Source organism: Chiloscyllium punctatum, chromosome 26 (genome assembly GCF_047496795.1).
Source record: "Chiloscyllium punctatum isolate Juve2018m chromosome 26, sChiPun1.3, whole genome shotgun sequence".
Classification (NCBI taxonomy): Eukaryota; Metazoa; Chordata; class Chondrichthyes; order Orectolobiformes; family Hemiscylliidae; genus Chiloscyllium; species Chiloscyllium punctatum.
In genome coordinates, this window is record NC_092764.1 from 19,661,236 (window position 1) to 19,682,977 (window position 21,742).

Genomic DNA, 21,742 nt, shown 5'->3' on the forward strand with positions numbered 1-21,742 from the left:
ATAACTGAGGTGTATAAGATTATGAGGTGTGGGGTCAGGGAGACTAGGGAGCAGTTTTCCTCTTGGTTGAGGGGTCAATCACAAAGGGACATTGTTTTAGGTTGAGGGGCAGGAGATTCAGATGGGATTTGAGAAAAAAAAGGTTTTTCACTCAGGGGGTGATGGAAATCTGGATGCCACTGCTTGGGAAGGTAGTGGAGGCTAGAAACCTTACAATCTTAAAAATATATTTGGAAGACAACTAGAAATATGATAACATTTAAGGATATGGGACAAATGTAGGAAATTGGGACTAGTGTGCCTTTAGTGGTAATTATTGTTGGTGCAGACTCCATGGACGCAGTGTGACTCAAAAAACAACAAAGAGAACTCAAAACTATCATAGAATCATTGAAATTTACAAGACAGAAGGCAGCCTTTTGACCCATCATGTCTGTACTGGCCCCTGCAAGCATGCCCAGCAAGTATCAATTGTCCAGCCTGTCTCTGTAGCCCTCTAAGTTCAGCATTTTCAAGTGAGCTCTTTTTCTGAAATCTCCCATAGAATCCACCTCCACCACCCACCCAGGCAGCACATTCCAAATTCTAACAACTGAGTCAAGGTGTTATTCATCTCACTGATAGCTCCCACGCTGGAAACCTTGAAATTATAACCTTGAAGTTACTGATAAACAACTGATGGAAACAGAATACCCTCCTTTACCCTGTAAAAACTGTCCATAGTTTTGAATACTTCAAGGAGGTCACCTCTTAATCTTCTCTGCTCCAAAGAGAAGAAGCACAATTTCTCAAATCCTGTCTTGTGTTTAAAATTCCTCTTTCCTCATACAATTCTAGCAAATCTCCTATGCACACTCTCCAGGGCTTTAACATCCTTCCTTAACTAAGGTGCCCAGAACTGAATACAGTGTTCCAAACGTGGTCTGACCAATGATTTGCAGAGTTGTAACATCACTTACTTGCTTTTACACCCATACCTCTATTAATAAACTCAAGGCTCCTATAAACATTCATAACAACTGTTTCAACTTGCCTGGCCACCTTCAGAGAATCATTCACATGAACCCCAAGGTCCCCTTTGCTCCTGTACTCCCCTCAGAGTTGTACGATTGAGCCTGTATTAACTTTCCATGTTTTTTTCTACCAAAATGTATTACATTACATTTCTCTGCATTGGAATTCATCTGCCAGGTGACTGCCTATTTGGCCAACTTGTCAATGTCTCTCTGAAATCGCCTAGCATCATCCTCACAATTCACTGTACTCCTGAGCTTCATATCAGGTTTAGGAAAACTTTCACAAACTCCTTTGAAAAGCAGTGTTTTTTTAAAAAAAACAAAATGTCAAATATCTTTTGGGGGTCAATCTTTATTTAATCATTCTACAAAATCAGCTGCAGCAGAATGACTGGTATTAAATGGCTCCAAAATCATCCTTCAATTTGCCAGCAAACTCAATGCCTCCTCCCTCCAGAACATCCTGCTCAGGAAGCATTCTGGACAAGGAAGTGGTGAGCAGAAGTGAGGAGAGGCCGAGAGACTGAGAGACCCCAACATCCAAGCCAGAGGGAGATGTGGAGAGAGGGAGGAGATTCTGTGAAAATGCGACAGAATAGAGGAGTCTTAAAATGCTTTCAGATTCCAGGAACTGAAGAATGAATTTTGGCTCTGAATTCCACCTGACTAATGGCAGGCATGGCTTTCATACATTATTTCCTGTCATGGGCATCTACCAGATCTTTGCTTGTGGGCTGGAGTGGCAGTACATTTCATTCGCCCATCATAGAATGCACAACTATTAGGGTTAAAAGCCCAGCACACTACAGGGAAAACTGCTCTCATCAGTGCATTTATTTGTGGCTGACCTCAACTAACAGCCCAGGACTGTTAAGTTATACAGCTTCTCAACTAATGCACTGCCAGTTTGCTGAAAAGAAACCTATAATCTTCATGAATTAAACAGACATCAAGAGTTCCTGTGTGACTCAGTCAGAAGGTTCAGCTTGCCCCCAGCTTTTTTTTTCATTCATTCACAGGCTGAGGGCATCGCTGGCTAGGCCAGCATTTGTTGCTCATCCCTCAATGCCCAGAGGGCAGTTAACAGTCAACTACACAACACCAGGGAACCAGATTTGATTCCAGCCTCGGGTGATTGTCTATGTGGAGTTAGGACATTCGCCCCATGTCTGCATGAGCTTCCTCTGAGAGCTCTGGTTTCTTCCCACAATCCACAGATGTGCAGTTTAGTGAATTGGCCATGCTAACTTGCCCATTGTGTTCAGGGATGTATAGGTTAGGTGCATTAATCAGGAGTATATATTGAGTAATAGGGTAGGGGAATGGGGCTGGGTGGATTACTCCTCACCGGTTCAGTGTGGACTTGTTTGGCCAAAATGGCCTGTTTCCACACTGTAGGGATTCTCTGTTCTGTGTACATTGCTGTGGGTCAGGAGCCACATGTAGGCCAGACCAGGTGAGGTTGGCAGTTTCCTTCCCAAAATGACATCAGTGACCAGAAGGGTTTTTCTGACAATTAGCAGGTAGACTCTTAATTCCAGATTTTTAAAATTGAATTCAAAACCTACCATGGCAGGGTTCGAACCCATGTCCCCAAAACATTTTCTGGGACTCCCCTCACCTCCATTCAAGGCCCCAAAGGATTTTATCACGTCAGCAGAGATTTTCCTGCGCATCCACCCACTTTATCTACTGTGTCCGTTGCTCTCGATGTGGTCTCCTCTATATTGGGGGAAACAGAACGCCAAACCGTGGAGCATTTCAGGGAACATCTCTGGGACCCATGCACCAAACAACCCCACCGCCCTGTGGCCGACCACTCCTACTCCACCAAGGACATGCAAGTCGTGGGCTTCCTCCACCACCAAATCCAAGCCAACTGATGCCTGGAGGAAGAACTCCTCATCTTCCACCTTGGGAACTCCAACACACAGCATCAATGTCAATTTCACCAGTTTCCTTATCTCCCATCCCCCCCATCGTATCCCTGAAGCAGTGAAGCAGGGGTTGTATGTTAGCAATATATCCTCAGAACACTTTTGAAGGCAAGAAATTGTATAGAACTCCTCGATTACTGACTATCCAATCAATCATTTTTGACAAAGGAATTCCAAAATGCTATCTTCAGTTTAGACTTCAGTACTCCATTTTGAAAGCAAGGAGATTGATAAACTGTCATTCCTCAGTTGTTCTGTACTTAATTTGTTTCTATTTGGATAATTTATTTATCCTTTCTGATTTTATCTCCCGTTGAATTGACGCAAGTGTGTTTGTGTTGCTAAGTATCCCTCTCCACACTCCATTGCATCTAAGCATTTGTGAAATAAACTTTACTTCATTTTAACTTTATCACAGTGTTTTCTGATCCAGACAAAGTCAGAATCCACAAATGCAGAGAATAGGAGCAATATTCCCCTCCTGTTTATGAAGGCCAAAAATTAAATCACAAACTGCTTATGGACAAGTGGTGAGAATTGGGAGAGAGATTTATTTTAAGACCCACAATCTGTCTGTAAGTACGTCAGCTAAAAAATTGTGAGGGTATAAAAAATGACAATTGACCACAAAATCCACCTCAATTTCAACAGCTAAATTTCTCATTTTATTTATAAGATACTAGAAATTCCTAATTATGAAGCTAACCAGAACCGACAATAGCTTTGGACAATCATCCCATCAACATCTTGGTCAGAAGCTGTTTTTAATTCTGACTGGATTAATCAAGATCTCCCCCATTTCGATAGTTTGAAGAATTCTATGTTAGCATTCTTGCTAACTGCCATCACTTTTCTTTAAAAATTTGGGAACTATCACTTGACATACATACACATTTGATATATGCATCTATTGAATTTGCACATTGCAGTCTTTTATTTCTCTTGACTTTTAATCTTAGTTGCAGTCTCTTCAGATAGTTTTCATATCCTGGCATAATTCAGTCACGGACAACGGGATAAGTTACCTACTGAAAAGTGGGATCAATAGCATTGTTTATAGCTTTATTGGCAATCTTGCTCAGAGGTCATGAAGGTGGAAATAGTTAGTCTGATACATTTCTGAGGCTGCAGAGCTGAATCTTGGCCATACTCCATACCAAGGCTATATGTGACCTGGGAATACGTATGTTAATTATAAATACTAAAAAGGTACATTCTTCAAACGTTAATTCATTCCCTAAATGATCAGCAATAAATAATCACCCACACAAAGTAAAGTGTTACCTCAGTTCATTCATGTAGTTGTTCCAGAAGGCTTTAGTACAGCACTCAGAAATGCACTGATACTCCAATCTCAGAAAACCTCCATGTGACCTCAAGTGCTCACGTTGCATATGCTTTTAGATCTTGAATTATGTTATTTAAACCCGTCAACTGTGCAAAATTAGAAACCAGTTTATCGATTAATGTCTCCTAAAACCATGAATTAGAATGTGACTGCCATAGTTAGCTTTGGTGCAATCGCATTCACAGCTACCAAAGAGGGTAACTTTAATCCCAAATATTTAAGCTACATGTCCAACTTCAAGTGTTGTTTCCAACTGCTGATTTCATATCAACAAACTAGATTCCGTTAGTGCAAAAGCAATATCTTCATCCTCCTGTGAGTTCATCATGTATGTGCTAGCATGAAGTGAATAAAGGAATTAGGGAATGATTAATCAAGCATAGTAAAATAAATATAGATGCAAATGATCATTACATTCCAAAAAAGAATCTTCTGCATTAAAATCATAACTGTCTACCTTCCAGAAAATTGAAACTAAATTAAAGCATGGTTATCATCTTGTGTATAAACCAACATATTTAAACAAAAGGGTCACAAAGTTACATTCCTTTATTACAATATAATACTATATAATAGCTATTCATTTAGGTGTGTAGCTGGCTGGACAGTATTTTAGACTAAGACGTCAACAGTGCTTAACACTGGAAAATGTATTACCTAGAATAATTCAGGATTATGTCAAAAGTAATTTGCTTCTAAACTTGCTAATTTCATTCAAGGATCACTTTCTGCATTAGCACAAATCTTTATGATTTTGTTATCTCAATCAGCCTTTTAAATTTGCAATATTTCTTAAATGCACATAAAATCATAATACATAAATGTAATTGGCAATGATCCTTTTTAAAATCCAAAAATTATTGGTTTGGAAGCAATCCTATAAACAACATAAGAAAGTACAGTGGTTTATGGATTTATTTCTCCCAGTGCACACATCACATTTATAGTCACAGCAAAGCTCAAACAGCGTGATGCCTGCCTCATGTGTTATTTCACACATAACATTTCAACATTTCAACTGCTACCTTAGCAGGAGCAGTTCATTTCAGTCCTTATGGGGGCGCTGCACGAACATTTAATCCTTAAATTTTTACTCCTCACGAGTGTCAAATATAAATACCCTTGTCTATTCAAAATAAAGGACAGTAAAGAAACCAGCCAATGTAAGTCTTCACAGACTGGTTTTCTGAAAGTGGCATTCTGCTCTTATTGACAAGCTTTTATGTCTAATATTGTTCACCAGCAGAGTCTATCCTGACTGCAAGCACATGGAATACAAATCTGCTACTATACATAAGTGAGCCAGTTCATTCATATTCTCCTCATAGCAGGAGAACATCTGTCACACACAGCCTATAACTTTGTTTAAGGAATTAACCCTTATGCAAAGTCTGCACAGCAGCTGCTAATTGGGGAATTTACTAAATATTCTTCCAAAATTCTTTGTTAGTTGTTGGTTGATGTTCCTTTGGCATATGCAACTTTGTTAGCCGTTCACCATTGGAGCTCAAGTCAAAATAGGGTTTTGAGTACATCACTATGTGCTTTGAGTATAAATATGTTGCTGACAAAAATGAAAAGGAACACCAAAGTTAACAAAAGAAGTGTTAAAATTCTGTACAATATTAACTTTATCCATAACACTTGAATTACATTGAATTCATGTTAAATAGGCACTTTACTATGTTGACATTATCAGTTTTTCTTTTCATTTTACCTCATTAGGTAGCACAAGAATTTGACCAGTCGTGTTGAATGACAAAGTTGTTTCGTTCAAGTGGGGCTAACCTGCCATACATCCACTAAATAGGCGAACTTTCAAACATTTTTGTTATGGATACACAGCCAATTACCTGGCCCTATCAATCACTTTTCATTTGAAGTTATACTGTATAGTAGTTTAGAGCTCTTCAAGCAAATTAAAGTAATTGAATCATTTGAAAGAATTTTCCCGTATTCATATTACAACTGAAATTATAATAATGTCTATCTTAGCACCAGTGTTGTTTAAACATTTATATTGTTATGGACCAGACCAAATCCCCTCTAAATATATTCAGAAAATAGCCTAGACCCTAATTTTTTCTTATTTTAAACAAATGAATGCGGTCCAGATGCAATTCAATTGGTCAAACTACTCAACATTCAGCAAAACAGACTTTTTCTTTACATCATAGTTAAAATGCAGACAAAATATATCATTGTAAATATCATAGAATCCCAGTGTGGATGCAGGCCATTTGGCCCAACAAGTGCAGAGTGACCCTCTGAAGAGTAACCCACCCAGACCCATTCCCCGACTACTTACTCTACATTTCCCCTGACTAATGCACCTAACCTACACATTCCTGAACACTATGGGTGAGTTAGCATGTCTAATTCACCTAACCTGCACATCTGGGAGGAAACTGAAGCACCCAGAGGAAATGCACACGGGGAAAGTGTGCAAACTCCTCACAGACAGTTGCCCAAGACTGGAATCAAACTCTGGTCCCTGGCACTGTGAAGCAGCATTGCTAACCACTGAGCCACTGTGCCGCCCTAGAAATGATTGCTTGTCCAGGAATTGGACCTGGGACCTCTCACATGACTACACCATTGAACGCCCTAAATATGAATTATACCCTTTTACCAATGAAGGAAAGAATTGGCTGAACTCTAACTGTATCGAAATGCTTAAATATAGTAACATCCTATAAACACACCCTCAGCAAAGACAAATTCAGTAAAATAGTTAGTCACACATGCAATTCTAGCAGCAGGAAAAGAACCCCAGCTTTTAGCTGTCACTGAGAGAGAAATAACAGCAACTGCAGAAAGCTAAATCTAAAATCCTAGTTCTTTGGGAGCTTGACCACATCCAAAATATACCTCTTAAAGCCATAATATTATCACACCTCCCACCTTAAACAAAGGAACCGTCAATATACAAAGTTGTCTTCATTTATAAAAACCTTTACCATTTTGCTATTACTACACTACGACACATGTTCATTATATTGATACTAAACAGAGAAAACATTCACTATTACAGTCCATTGTAGTCGGTTTTTTTCCCGCCCCTGAACGCCTCCATTTTCCTTCATCAACGTCACAACAATGCATCAGCAATTGCATTCTGTTGTCCTGCAACATACGTAAGTTTCAAATTGAATGGCGACAATAATAAGATCCAATTTGGTTCTTTTATCCTGAAATTTTCCCAAAACCTTTAAGGTGTTATGATCAGTGTACACATTTGCCTCAGACACGTTATTGGCAATATAAGTGTTGAAATATTGCAACGCCAACACCAAACTCAAGGTCTCCTTCTCACTTGTGAAATATTTCTGTTAATGATTATTCAGCTTATTAGAAAAATACCCAACTGGTCTTGCTATCTTCTTGCCAGGCCCTTGCAAGAATACAGCACTGATACCCACATCACTCTCATTGATAGCCACATTGAATGGCTTTGTGTTTGGCCAGCACAGGGGCAGCTTTCAAGCTGTCAAATGTCATCTGACATTTCTCCATCCACTGAAGGTTTCTGTACTTCTTCAACAAGTCAGTCAGTGGAGCAACCACGCTGCTAAAATTTGGTACAAACTTCTGAGAAAAAAACAAACCGTCCCAGGAATCAGAGTATTTCATTTTTCATTGATGGTAGGAAACTCCCCAATAACCTTTGTTTTCACATCCCATGGCACCATTTGTCCATGTACAGTGATATGGCCCTGGAACATGCCTTGGGTTTTTGCAAACTCACTCTTAATCAGGTTTATCATCAAGCCTGACTCCTAAAGTCGACTGAACAATTCAATAGATGCTCCAAATGTTCCATCCATGTGTGACTAAAAATCACCAGATTGTTGACGCACACTACAATTGGTTTATTGACTTTATTGGTTAGCTTTCAAAATGTGGCTTGGCACAATTTTCATACCAAATGGCATGACTTTAAACTGTCCATTTGGCTCATGAAAGCCAAAATTTCCTTCGCTCTTTTGGGTAAAAGGTACCTGTCAGTATCCTCAAGGTGTGTGCTATTTGAAATATAAGTTGTTTATCCCACTTTTTTCCACACAGTCTTCCAAAGGTGGAATAGGATCTGACTTTGTGATCGTCCATAGCTGATGGGGTGAGACTGAAGGTGGCAGAAATGGCAGAGGATAATGCACTGTATCTGGAGATTCATAGGGTGGAAGGGGAGGACTGGAGATTCTATACTTTATGCAATTGGACGGGTGGGTTTCGAGGGCAGAGGTGCAGAAAGTGGAGGAGATACGCGAGAGAGCGTTGTTGATCATGTGGGAGAGGGAATTGCTGTCCTTGAAAAAGGAGGACGCTATTCTAAAACAGAATTCAGGAGTTATTAGTGACAAATTCCAGACATTTATAGTCTTGAACTTTCAGTGACAACTCCACTGTATGGATGCTGTACAAATCTAAGTTGAAGTTGGCAAAATCATTCCTCACATTAGAAAGATATCTGAGATTGTGATAATGTGCAGAGAAGTGCAAAGTCGAAATCAAATGCAACACAAAGGCAGATGGATAGAATTAAAAGATGAAGTTAAAGTATTTTGAAAAAATAATTGAAATTAAAAATACATGATAAAAAATTCAAAGACACTTAAGGACAGATTTGCAGATGGAAGGTGCATGGTTGATGAAGGAGTCAATGATTAAGTATAAAGGACAATGAACAAAATGTGAAGTGTCCAATTTGAGATGGAGGTCTGAAAAGAGACACTTAAATGACCTGGTGCAGGGATATGGATGATATTTGAGATTGAGATGGAAGAGTGCGAACTGGTGAAGATTGCAAAGAATTAATATGATGCAACGCATAAGAAAATGGGCAGTGGAATTGTTTGTAACTTATGAAGAAAACACAAGAAGTTTAGCTCGGACAAATCAAACCTGAAGGTGATACAGGTATGGATTGGAATAACAGCAGGTGGAACAAACTGGATGGACATTTCAAAGATGAAAGAGCAATATATAGAGATTATTTTATCATAACAGATAACGTTAAACTCTGTCAGGTTTATTATTTTATCTCTTGTAATAAAGCTTGTTGATATACTAGAAGGTGTAAAGCCTTCTAGTGGTATGTTCAAAGAGAATAAAACAAAAACTACTGGTGCTCGAATAAGATCAATATACATTGACTATTTTTCAGCTATTCAAACAAATGACTAATTCAATTTCTCATGGCAAATCATGCTCTTAGTTATATTAAATTACTATTAAAATTAAATGGGAATGTTTGCTCTTCAAGTGGGACTGAATTTAAGTCATCCTGCTTGGGAACTGTAACGTACTCCTGATTTCATCTGTATTCCATGAGAATATATTTGCATGTGAGGCAAAGTTGTCATTTAAATTGTAAAAGTCCTTGGGAAGTCCTCCAAGTAGTGTGCAGTTATTTTATTTTGTGTAGGTTTCCTCAAAATGGTTTTTAAAATTAATTATGATAACATATGTGAGTGAGACCGTGTGAGGTGGGAACAGTGTAAGCCATTTGGCCCATTGAGTCCATCCCACCATTTAATGAGATCATGGCTGATCTGATCATCCTCACCTCCACTTTCCTGCCCATAACCCTTGATTCCCTTACCAGTTAAAAATCTCTCAGCATTTAGTAACTTAATATCACAACCTTGTATGTCCTCTGTGATCGAGAATTTTACAGATTCTCTGCCCACTGAGAGAATAAGTTCCTCCTCATCACTGTCTTCAATATCTGATTTTTTTTTTGAGATCATGCCCTCTGGTGCTGGACACTGCTACAAGGGGAAACAACCTTTCCACATCTGTCTTGTCAAATTCCCCAAGATTTTTGTACGTTTCAATAAGTCACCTCTTATTCTTCTAATTTTCAACAAGTACTAGCCAAACATATTCAGCCTCACCTCATAAGACAATCCCTCTCTACCTGGTACCAACCTAGACAGCCTTCTCTCACATGCCTCTAATGTCAATATATCTTTCCTTCAATAAGGGGCCCAAAACTGGTCACACTATTCCAGCTGCACTCTGAATAGTGCTTTCTGTAATCTGCAAGATGCATATTCTGTATTAGGAGAATCAATATTTATAAATCAGTCTAAAATGGGCTGTGGAAAGAACATTAATGAGCACCAGTCGTGCAACCAACCCTAACTGGACAGTGCTAAATTGACATGAAATTGCTATGCGTAAGTGTCAGCCTGCCTGACATGCATAGGCCACAAACATTGCAGAAGATGTTCTTAGAGCCATTTTTCCATAAAAACTTCCATCGTTGCTGATGTTGATACTTACCTGAGATTGACTAATGCAGAAACAAGAATACAGACTGAGTTTCTGTTATATTCAGAGCTGATACCTTCTTTAATGGCTGATGAATTTCTGTGCAGACTGGAGGTAACTGGTTGGAACTTTCTATAGAACATAGAACATAGAACAGTACAGCACTGAACAGGCCCTTCAGCCCACAATGTTGTGCCGACAATTGATCCTCACGTAAGGTAAACCTAATGTTCGAACCCTCAAATTTCTGTGACCAAATGCATGTCCAGCAGGCTCTTAAATGTCTCCAATGACCTTGTTTCCACAACTGCTGCTGGCAACGCATTCCATGCTCTCACAGCTCTCTGTGTAAAGAACCCTCCTCTGGCATCCCCTCTGTACTTTCCGCCAAACAGCTTAAAACTATGACCCCTCGTGTTAACAATTTCTGCCCTGGGAAATAGTCTCCGGCTATCGGCTCTACCTATGCCTCTCATTATCTTGTATACCCCAATTAGGTCCCCTCTCTTTCTTCTTTCTTCCAATGAAAAAGGTCAGAGCTCAGACAACCTCTCTTCGTAAGATATGCCCTCCATTCCAGGCAGCATCCTGGTAAACCTCCTCTGAATTCTCTCCAAAGCATCCACACCTTTCCTATAATAGGGTAACCAGAACTGGACACAGTATTCCAAGTGCAATCTAACCAAAGTTTTATAGAGCTGCAACAAGATCTCATCGCTCTTAAACTCAATCCCACTGTTAATGAAAGCCAAAACACCATATGCTTTCTTAACAACCCTGTCCACTTGGGTGCAATTTTAAGGGATCTATGTACCTGCACACCAAGATCCCTCTGTTCCTCTACACTGCCAAAAATTCTGTCTTTAATCCTGTATTCAGCTTTCAAGTTCGACCTTCCAAAATGCATCATTTCGCATTTATCCAGGTTGAACTCTATCTGCCACCTCTCAGCCCATCTCTGCATCCTGTCAATGTCATGCTGCAGTCTACAACAGTCCTCTATACTGTCAACGACACCTCCAACCTTTGTATCGTCTGCAAACTTGCTAACCCATCTTTCGATTTCCTCATCCAAGTCATTAATAAAAATTACAAGGAGTAGAGGCCCAAAAACAGAGCCCTGTGGAACACCACTCACCACTGACGTCCAGGCAGAATACTTTCCTTCCACTACCACTCGCTGTCTTCTGTTGACCAGCCAATTCTGTATCCAGACAGCTAAATTTCCCTGTATCCCATTCCTCCTGACCTTCTGAACGAGCCTACCATGGGGATCCTTATCAAATGCCTTGCTGAAGTCCATATGCACCACAACCACCGCACGACCCTCATCAACTTTTATGATGAATACATTGTGAAGTTATACAGTTATACTCTCCTTATATGGCAAACTATGACATTTAACATCTTTTAAAGGACAAAGAACAATTGCTATGTTGGACTGGAGCACCTCTAACTGGTAGCATGTAGCTGTCGTATGATATGTGTTGCCAAAGTGTAATAGGTAATGCGGTTTGCTCGGCACAAGATGAGAAATTTTCCCTTCATCCATCTGTCCCCTCCCTTCTTATTCCACAGTTTGTTCAGAGGAGTTGAAATGGCCAGTTGAAGAAATAGTATGTTGTGTGTCTTGCTAATATTTATGCTGTGTATTGTAATTTAGATAATTTTCATTTGCTTTATAATCTTAATTTCAATAGCATTAGTTTCTTTACCAGACAATGTCTGGAAATTAGACAATTTACTTTTTGCCATATGGTAAAGCCCAACAAAAGTTTCATTGCAAATCCAGGCACTTTAATTACTAAAAAACTACTGAATATTCCCAGCATGTTCTAGTTGCATTATCAATTTCATGACTTTCTGTTTTTTCACACCCTAAGAGGTTTACACGTGGAACTTGCCTCTGTAATCACTCTGTATCTTTGTTTAATTTGTCAGTTGAGATTTTAAGAGTTTGGAATTTTCTAACAGTCACAGGAATTTTAAATGAGAAGACATTGGACATTGGAGGAATTTTAAATTAGAAGACAGATGGAGTTTAATTCAGATAAATGCGAGGTGCTGCATTTTGGGAAAGCAAATCGTAGCAGGACTTATACACTTAATGGTAAGGTACAAGGGAGTGTTGCTGAGCAAAGAAAACTTGGAGTGCAGGTTCATAGCTCCTTGAAAGTGGAGTAGATAGGATAGTGAAGAAGGCGTTTGGTATGCTTTCCTTTATTGGTCAGAGTATTGAGTACAGGATTTGGGAGGTCATGTTGCGGCTGTACAGGACATTGGTTAGGCCACTGTTGGAATATTGCATGCAATTCTGGTCTCCTTTCTATTGGAAAGATGTTGTGAAACTTGAAAGGGTTCAGAAAAGATTTATAAGGATGTTGCCAGGAATGGAGGATCTGAGCTACAGGAAGAGGCTGAACAGGCTTGGGTTGTTTTCCCTGGAGCGTCGGAGGCTGAGGGGTGACCTTATAGAGGTTTACAAAATTATGAGGGGCATGGATAGGATAAATAGACAAAAGTCTTTTCCCTGGGATCGGGGAGTCCAGAACTAGAGGGCATAGGTTTAGGGTGAGAGGGGAAAGATATAAAAGAGACCTAAGGGGCAACTTTTTCACACAGTGGGTGGTACGTGTATGGAATGAGCTGCCAGAGGATGTGGTGGAGGCTGGTACAATTGCAACATTTAAAAGGCATTTGGATGGGTCTATGAATAGGAAGGGTTTGGAGGGATATGGGCCGGCTGCTGGCAGGTGGGACTAGATTGGGTTGGGATATCTGGTCGGCATGGACAGGTTGGACCGAATGGTCTGTTTCCATGCTGTACTTTTCTGTGACTCTATGACATGCTGACAGTTGAGTCCATTGCACATAACCTGATGTGGTAATGCAGACCAACACTGGCAAGGGAAGAGATTATATCGGTTTCCTGAGTTCAGTTATGCCATCTATTTTTCTTGCTGTTTGTTGGAGAATGGGGTAAAGAAGAGCTAGGGCCACTCACATGCACATAACTATATAGATCCATGCAACTAGGAAAATCATGCTGAGAAATTTCATTGATCAGTAAACTACAAAAAATTTTGAATGACAAGTATTAACAGAGGCTATTTGTTTCTTTATGTAATATTCCAATAGAGCGTACAGGAAAACATATTGAAACTACTCAATGAAAACTAGCCATAACTGTAAATATGCCCCTCATGTCAGTACTACACAATGCAAAGTGGAAATTCAGCTTTCTTGAAATTCATGAACTTTTGAAATGGTTCGTTACTTTAATGAGCTTCAGAATTCGTAGACCTCACAATCCTTTCCAAATCCCAGTGCAGTCAACTACTGATATGGAAGGATTATCTCTCTGCATGCTATGTCAAATGTACTGCAATGTCGAGCTTTGTTTCAAATTCCCAGAATGCATTACTACTCTCGGTTCATGACATACAGTCAAATCTAAAAAGCAAACAGCTTTTAGTATTCCAAGCAGTGTTAAGTGATTGATTAATTGGTGTTGAGCTCTCTGAGTGTGGCTTAGCTTGTTGCAAATTTCTTAGATTAGACAAGAGAGTCCCTGTGCATTGACCGAGCGTAGTTTCTTGATGGAACCAGATGCATCCGCTCAAAAAAAACTTTGGAGCATTTTGAATTAACGACTATTTTCCAGCAAATTTATAGCCAAGACAGTTTTACTGTCAAAGTACTAGGTTATCCTAATTCTAAAGTAATTAACTTTCCAATAAAAAGATGTGTGTGCCTTTCAATCTATTTTTAATCTGTGACAGAATGTCAACTCATAAGGCTATTGCATTAGCATAACCTCTAAATATTTATCTGTTGCTCATAATAAGTTGAAATTAAAGTATCATTTTATGTTATTTTGAGGTAATGCAATTCTGAAAGTAAGAGTTTTTAAGAACCCAAACAGCATCCATGTAATAATTGGAGGGGATTGTTAGGCTCACTTCTTCTGCAAATCCAATTGCTCACTAATAGATTAATCGGTTTGGCATTTGATGAAATTTACTAGTAAATATTTAAAATCCCTAATTTAACTTCAGGAAACTATGTCAGCCGATACATGCTTTTCTTGCCAAACACCAGTGTCTCTTAAGTTAGATGAGAAATGCCAGGATCTCTCGGTGAAACTGCTTGTGGTTTGTCTCAAACTGACAAACAAACATTCAGAAAATACCATGACCTAAGCACAAATCTAGGAGCGGCCTGTTCCAGTAAAGACACATTATATATTAAAAATTGACTCACATGTGGCCTTCCAGATTTAAATCTCTGTCAATGTACAACTTAAATTGCCGGTTTTCAGCGTAGATCAGTGAAATTCAGAAAAGGAATTCTCACAGACCAATCCTGACAATTCAAATTTTGTTTGTTAGAAAATATCAAAATGTCCAATAATTTGAATTAATATAGAAAACAAAGTAGTGTGAGAGTTTGATGCCGATGTAAATTGTGTAACTGAATGAAGCAACCTGACATTAAAAAGAGAAGTCTTTAAAAAGAGAAGTTTCCATTAACAAAACATTATTTATTGATTGTTTTGAAGGATCTGCATAAAATATAGAAGCAGAAATGCACTGTTCATTTTTATTAAACTCAGCAAGTTCCCCTGCACGCAAAAAGGAGGACATACCATAAAGGACATTCTAAGTGGTGAACTTCAAAGCAACCTTTAATAATTCACAATCCTCTGTTTGATATAATTCAAAGATTTTTAACTTTCTTTGATGAGCATTTGTAGTACCTATTCATCACATAAGCCATCCTAATTATATAATATGACTGAAGCAACATTTGAGATGATGCTTACAAAATAAGAATGTAAGCAAAGGAATATGGGCACAGAGTAAACAGTAAGAATCAGCATTCTTGTGGGAAAAATGATCTCTCATATCTTCAATTTTGTGTTTGAAGTTTACTTAGGATTAGCATCAGCTCTTTTCCATGCTTAGTTTGGTGCTTTTTCCATACAAGGCAAAATAGCAGGTTCACAGTTCCAACATCATTACTTCTTTCTAAAATTTATTCACAGGATGTGGTAATCTCCAACATCTATTGTCCATTGGACAGTTAAGAGTCAACCATATTGATGTGGATCTAGAGCCACATATATGTCAGACAAATAGCAAATTTGTTTTCCTGAACAACAATCGATAGGACCGAGGTTACATTGTTGCTATTACGTTAGCGCTTTTCCTTTTAGAATTTTAACTATTTGAAATTTTGCCATCTGCTATAATGGGATTTGAACTGGCGTCTCCAGAATATTGGCCTGGGGCTCCTAGATTGCTAATCTAGTGACATTATTACTAAGCCGCTGCCTTCCCTGGATGGTACAAATCCCTCATTGTAAAATAAGTTTGAATGGTAAGAAAAGAACATATTAAGAACTCAGACTAAATAATTAACTTGACTTAACCTAATCAATTAGGAATAGACCACAGAGATATTGTGCATTACTTTTTGCAGATACACACCAATTAGGTTCAATTCTACTGATGTATTAAAATAAGAACAAAGTGAATATTTTGTAGTGTAGATTTGTAGCTTTGATTAACTGTATGCATATTACGTAAGAAATAGAATCACTTCAGCCAAGATTCATTAAAAATAACTCAAATATGTTAGTGTGGCAAGAAGGATTTTAAGAAAAGTTCACAAGTTAACACAAAGTAACATGTAAGAGCATTGTTAGTTATCATAATAACAGTTTACTAATGGGCCACTAAATTTCACAATAACCACCGATAGAATTGATTTCTTATTAAAGTTAATTTTCATTTTGTACCATTGAAACTCAAAGCTGTCGAGGAAATGACTAATTGCCAGATAAATTAATATAGATTAATCAGATTTTAAATCGTTAACATCAAAATAACACTTGGCTTTCTGTCCCTTTCACATTTTACCAGAGGACTCTGTGATCCTCTCAACATGGGGGTTGTATTTAATTTGATGTCATTGATAAAAACTAATGTCAAAGTTATTGTCATACTGAGTTATGCCAAGGATATTTTAGGAAGTATGGTGCAACTGCCAAAGACTTAGGCCAAGTAAAAGTCTGTATATGTATACAATACATATCATCTTCTACAGTAACAAGTGCAAATCTGCAACTCTTCTTGCAGACTTCCCACACAGAATCAATCATTGCCTACGCAAAACTCAAGGCAGTTCATATAAGTGAAACGTTGTTCACAAATACCAAAAAAATACATCACAGTGATGAATATGCACATAACACTGAAATATCTCAAAAAGATTTGGAAGAATGACTCATACCCTCATGTAGTTATTGCTTAGCAGAAGTCACATTTGCAGTAATGTGGACTGTTGTTGCCCAGATGTTTCATTCATTATCTTTACATACTTGAGAAAAACTATTCTTTTTGGTCACACAGCAACTGTTTTTGGTGCCTTTAATGTACCAAAACCTTCTTGGACAAAGAGCTGGAAGAAAAGGTATTCGGTCGTCAGTAATTGATGACTTGATCAAAGAGCTATATATTAGACAAAGCCTTACAAAAGGAAGAGTGGGGCATAAAGAGCAGGACAGTCAGGGAGGAATTTCAGAGCATCAGGCTTTGGCAGCAAAATTGTTGTTAAGAATGGAATAGTTGAGAGGTTAATAAAAAGCTTAGAATAGGAATGCTAAGTCCTGGCCTTTGTAGGATTGAAGACAATTACAGAGAGCGGATGGAGTAAAGGCATAGTCTTTAAACATAGTCAGAAGTCACACAACACCATCGTATAGTCCAACAGGTTTATTTGAAATCATAAGCTTTCAGAGTGTAGCCCCTTTATCTGGTGAAGCGAGACAGAAGCACACAGATCCAGAATTTATAAACTTAAAAATCACAGAACACCAGGTTATAGTCCAACAGGTTTATTTGGAAGCACGAGCTTTCAAGGAGGCACTGCCTCTTCATCAGGTGGTTGCTTCTATCAGCTAGTGTTTCCAAGTAAACTGTTGGCCTATAATCTGGTGTTGTGTGATTTTTAATTTTGTCCACCCCAGTCCAACACCGGCACCTCCAAATCATGACAGAATGTATAGGCAGAGAGATCAAGGGTAAGGAGATCAAAAGATCATACAAATGGTGTGAATGGAGCATCATATGATATCTATCTGTAGGTGATCAAAAGTGTCAGATGGCGTGAGTAAATTGTCAACAGCTGAACAACAAGTGAAGGGAGGATCTATAATCCAATTAAATGAAGCAGAGAGATAATTACAAAAAAATAAAAATAAGATGGTGCTGGAGAAAAACCAAACGACTGAAATAGTATGATAGTATAAGAATCACATGCCAAGGGTTTGACCACAGTTATAAATAGTCCAGAACTGTACAAACTAATTAAGGTAGAGAGATCATAACAATTTGTCAAGGTGATGGTGTCAAAACAGGACAGTAAGGAAGATTTTACAGGTACAGGACAGTGTGGTGGGATCACATGTGACATGAACATAAGATCATTCCACTACAACCTGGTGTCGTGTGACTTCTGACTTTGTCCACCCCAGTCCAACACTGGCACCTTCACACCATGGATTTAAATGTGAAGGTGAGAATTGTAAGTTGGAGGTAATATAGGATCTTAGATTCAGAGTCACTTGCTGTGAACAGGTGAACTTGCAGTGGGATAAGGTTCATTTCACAGAGCTTTGCATGAGAGAAGGGTGAAGGATGAGATGGTTTCCTTTGAAATTGTCAATTTTGGAGATGATAAAAACTCAAATCAAGGTTTTATTAGCAGGTAAGGAGATGAGACAGAGATGATATAGAAATAGAAGCCTAGCTCATGTTCATATGGGATACAGAGAAAGTGAATAGTCTAATAAAGGAAATGAATCAATAGTAGGATAGAATCTATGCAGTAATACAGTAGCCTCAATCTTCCATTTTTCAAGAAAATTGCATTTCACTCAGAGTTGGATTTTGACAAGCAGTGTGCTAACAGAGACAGTGGAAGGGTCCAGGGAGATGAAAGTGTGGAAAACTATCTGCCATTGTAATGTGGACGTTTGCTTCTAGCAGGGTCTTTGGCCCAATGAGATATTATTTTTGTTAACTCCCATAACATAATAAAGGGAAGGCAATGGTCTAGTGATATTATCACTAGACTATTAATCCAGAGACCTGGGTTAAAATCATTTGTTCATATATCATAAGCCATGTTCATGGCAGATGGTGGAATTGCAATTCAATAAAAATCTTGAATTAAGAGTAGAGTAAATGATATGAAGCCATTGTTGACTGTTGTAAATGTTAATAGTTAATAAAGGCAAAATGCTGCAGATGCTGGAAACCTGAAACAAACTCGGAGAATGCTGGAGGAATTCAACAGGTCTGGTAGCATCTGTATGGAGAGAGAAACAGACTTAATGTTTCAAGGCTGTATGACTCTTCTTCAGAATTCAGAGTGAGGTTCTGTTCCTCCAGCTTGTGTTGTGTGTTGCTGGAACACTGCAGTAAACTGGGACAGAAATAGAAATGTTCGTATGAGAGCAAGATAGTCCGTTGAATGGCAAGCAACTGGAAACTCTCGATCATTCTTGCAGACAGAGCAGGAACTTTCCCAAATTAGTTACCCCCTCTACAATTGGTTTTGTCAATGTAAAGGACACTGCATCGTCACAATATTGAATGATAGCCTTAAACACAGAAGACACATAAGGAGAAATATCGGCTGACTGTCAAAGTCAGTCCAGATGAAAGATGTTGAGAACAACTGATGGCAATCAGAGTATATAGATTATGACTTTCTTGAGAAGGCCTGGATTCAACTCCCATCTGCTCCAGAAATAGGTCATAACATGTCTTAACAGGCTAATTAAAATAATTATAAGTTGTGACTTTGCCAGGACTGGTTCACTGTTGTGGTTGCATAGAAGCCAATTTGGAGAGCTTCAAATGTAGATTTGCATAACAAATTCATTTATTTTGAAAAGAAAATGAATATCACAGCATATAAAGGATGCAATGAAAAAAGAATTCAAAGTGCATTTTAAGAGAACTGAAATTAAGCTTTTGGTTTTGAATGGGAGTCAAAAAAAAATTTATGTCCAAGCATATAACCTGGAAAAGAAAGTTGGCTGTTATCAAATTTATTGGGTATTCATTGGAGTCAGTATAGCAGGAGATGGGACTTCTGGACTTGGTAAGCTCACACAAGATGTGAGGGGAGTGGAGTTACAGAAAGCATAGAGGTCTGCCTGTGTCAAGGGTAGGTTTGAAAATCATTTGACATATTGAACAATAAAGGGCCACTGAGCACGAAACATGATGTCTGTTTTCACTGCACAGATGCTGGCCAACCTGCCAAGTTTCTCCGATGATTTCAGTTTTTGATTGCTTAAGGACAATCAAACTGAATCGTCCAGTGGTTAAACAACAAGTAGTTTGAGAGAATGCATTGTATAAAGGAGGGAACGTCAACCATATTCCAATAGCAATGTGGTTTTGTGGCTTTGGTACCAGTACATTGCAGGTGAAGGGTAATGCCATATTGCCAACACTTACCTGAGTGCAGAGCAGCCTTTTCAAAATACATAGGTAAAAGCAATGACTGCAGATGCTGGAAACCAGATTCTGGATTAGTGGTGCTGGAAGAGCACAGCAGTTCAGGCAGCACCGAGGAGTACTGCTCCTCATATGCTGCTGAACTGCTGTGCTCTTCCAGCACCACTAATCCAGAATTTTCAAAATACATGGCAGCTGAGGATGCTGGTGTTTCAGGGGATATCTGGTGAGTGGCGAGTTCTTCCAAGAGGGGTGGATGGTAGAATCGGGGAAGAGTGGCACCGTGGGGGGATGGTAAAATGACACTTTGTTTGGTAAGTTGTAGCAACAAAACTCACAAGGCTTCAGAGAGATAAGTCCTCTGTGATATTCAACACAACTGATACAGTCTAAAATGTAAGATTCAGCCACGTATCATTTGTGCTGTGACAATCTCATTAACCAACAATATAGAAATTCTTTATATTATTCTAGCTATAATGACTAGATGTCACAATATGAACGCTTCAGACTCAACTATTAATGACAGTATAAATATAAATCTGGAAATTACTGCTGTTGTTCAGAGGATGTTAACACCAATGCTAACCAATGTATTTTAAATTGATTATTGTCTCCCCTATAAAAGAAGGCAACAAACCCCTTGAAATTTGTCTTTTGGTGCAGTGAATCTTAATTTCTGGTCTGTAATGTCTACTCGTGCACCTGCCTACTTGATTTGAAGACGCTTTTGTAAAACTATTACAACAACAAGTGAAAAGGGACGAAACAGCACAATGTAGAAACCCTTTCTCTAAATTTTTTACTTCATAAGGCAACTAAGTAACAATGAGAGAGACTAAAATATTCTGGAAGGCTGAGATGAAGAAAACGGGAAGAATAGGAACCAAAATGGCAAATGCACACCAGCACAGATGGATTGTGCTGAACAGACCATTTCTGTACTGTGTAATCTGTGCAATTCAATGCAATAAACAAGGCAAAAGTTATGCAACATCTTGCAGACAATTTTTTTATGTAAGGAAGGGTCAAGAAAAAATTAAGTGCTGATTTAAAATAAATTGCAGACTTGAAATTAAACATATCTCATTCATAAATGGAGAGAGACCTTGGGCGTTTGAATTTCAATTCATATTTTAAATGAATTTTGAACTTGTTGGTAATTTTTAAAATATCAGTGAATCCTGCTCAGGTAGCTAGCTATCATTGCAAAATCAGTTCAGTCCCCATCTGTGTAATTCAGCCAATTTGCCCAAATATACACACATTCCATTCGCATGCTTAGTCTGATATAAGGTTAAAAATCATACAACACCAGGTTATTGACCAACAGGTTTATTTGGAAGCACTAGCTTTCAGAACGCTGTTCCCAGCAGTGCTCCAATCTAATGCTTCCAAATAAACCTATTGGTCAATAACCTGGTGTTATATGATTTTTAACTTTATACACCCCAGCCCAACACCAGCACACCCAAATCAGTCTGATATAGATTGTTGAGAAAGTGGTTGTATCATTCAACTGGCTTTGATCAGAATAACTTGAAAACCACAGGTACTAGTCTGACACCTGTATACATATTGTAAACACAACTCGCCCACTTTAGATGGTCAAATTTTGCATTT